The sequence below is a fragment of the Oryzias melastigma genome, linkage group LG20 (genome assembly GCF_002922805.2).
Source record: "Oryzias melastigma strain HK-1 linkage group LG20, ASM292280v2, whole genome shotgun sequence".
NCBI classification, from domain to species: Eukaryota; Metazoa; Chordata; class Actinopteri; order Beloniformes; family Adrianichthyidae; genus Oryzias; species Oryzias melastigma.
The window spans coordinates 22,384,887-22,387,035 of record NC_050531.1 but is presented as its reverse complement, the minus strand read 5'-3'; positions in this window follow the sequence as shown (position 1 = coordinate 22,387,035).

Genomic DNA, 2,149 nt, shown 5'->3' with positions numbered 1-2,149 from the left:
TGTTATTTTGGGTATCCCCCCCCACCTGTTGACCTGGTCTGGTAGGTGCAGGGAGGCTGAGCATATTTTAATTGTAATAAATTGTATATTTTAAAAACTCCCAGAACTGCGTCCGTGCCCTGTGTGATCCTGCGGTTATAAATTTTAGTGTGTCCAAACCGCTCGTGTTGCCACAGTCAGCCCTGGTTCTAATTCCAGGCAAGGTCAAGGTGGAGAGGGCATCTTCTCATTATGCATGTGTGATCTCCTCACATGTGTGGGTTTTCTCTGAGCTCTGGCTTCCTCCCATAACAAATGCCTCATGGTTTAATTGTTTTTTTTTTGTTTTTTTTTTCTCTACAGCAGGCTAATAGAGTCCAGGGTGTACACAGCATTTTAAAATGACAGAAGCTGCTTGTTCGCAGCAATTCTGTGACCCTGAATAGGACTAAGAAGGTTCAGAAAACTATTTGAAGAGTAGCTCATCTTGAAAGAGAACAACCTTAAACCCTTAGATTTAAATATCCCCATTGAAGGGAAATTGTTTTGCTATAGAGGGCTGTCAAAGGGTGAAATGTTAAATACTTAAAGAAAACCTGTGCCTCCAACTCACTCCTTTCCTGTACATTGGTGTCAGCATAGCATCTGAGTTTGTGGACCTGTTCATTTTACAGAGATGTGTGAGGAATGAAATAATCACTTGTCCTCTTCATGAAGAGCAGAGTTTATGTTTTTTTTCCTGCTGGAATCCATCACTATTCATAGATGAAAAATACAGAAAAGTTTCTTTTGCAATCACTAGTTGCACTATTTAACTGTTTCCCTAAAACATTTAAAGACAGATTTTAATATTGCCTGAAAACATGTTCTAATTTCAATATTTGCAGACAATCGGGTTAGAATTGGATGTTTCTCTGGTAGAGATGGGGCTCACATTTCCAATCAGCAATTCTACTTGATGTTGCTTTGCAGAGGTAGTGCAATCTGACCTGGAGACCGTGGGTTTGGTTCCCTCCCTGCCTGCCCACTTGTTGACTTGCAATTGGTAGTTTGCGGGTTCGATTCCCGCCTTGTCCGGGCATGTGTCGAAGTGTCCTTGTGTAAGACACTGAACCCCGAATTGCCTCTGGTGGAAGGTTGGCGCCAGTGTTCGGCAGCAGAGCCACCACCAGTGTGTGAATGTGTGTGTCTGTGAAGCGCTTTGGGCCCTTAAGGAAGGTAGAAAAGCACTATACTCCATTTACCATGACTCGTGGTCATAGGTTGGCACCAGTGGAGTGAATTGGTCTGAGACAGTCAAACGTTTGGCCCTTCTCAGGTGGTAGTAAAGTGCTATAAGAATTAGGGTTTTTTAATAGTTAATTTTAACAACAATTAGATTCATATCATAGTTTGTGGTTGTTGGTATTATTTATAGTCAATATTGGTTCGTTTTGAACGATCTGATTCACTGACCTAAATAGATGCAGAACTTCTTTATCCAAAACTGCCAGCAGGTTGACTCAGAGATAAATACCTGCTACTGAACAGTGCAGGGGAAGATTTCCAGATTCCTGGTATTTCTTCAAAATTAAATATGTGTACAAACAAACAAGTAAACAAAAATGAAAGTTTAGTTTAGTTTGTTAAAGTTCAGCCAGTTGTTTATCCACATTACAATAATACTTCTAGCACACTGTTTGGTCACATGACTTTGATCAATTCAAAGTGTTTCCAAACATTGGACTGTAGAAACGTCTGTTCCATGTGTTGAGTGCTGAGGGGTTTTACTAATGGTTAAAATCTGGAAAAAAATCATCCTGGAATATCAATTACCGCTCCCCGAGTGATTCTGTGTGGAAAGACACGCCCCCCAGAGTTCAACAGATGGAAGGAAAATCTTTAAAGTTGCATCATATGAGAACTTATTAGCGAGGATAAATGAAGACATGGACAGTTTTCAGTAATCTTGGGGGCGCGTTTTTGAGTGACATATCCAAATAAGAGGTGTTTGGTGATGTTTTGTTTGTTAGAAATTCTGACTTGTTTGTTCTTATTTTTCTGCAATCATATTTTTATGAGGTATAGGTGTCCTTCCTTAAACACTAGATTCAAAAAGGAAAACGAAGGAAGAATGTAAACACTGTTATATATGAGAAAAATAATATAAACTGAGAATAATAAAGGGCTG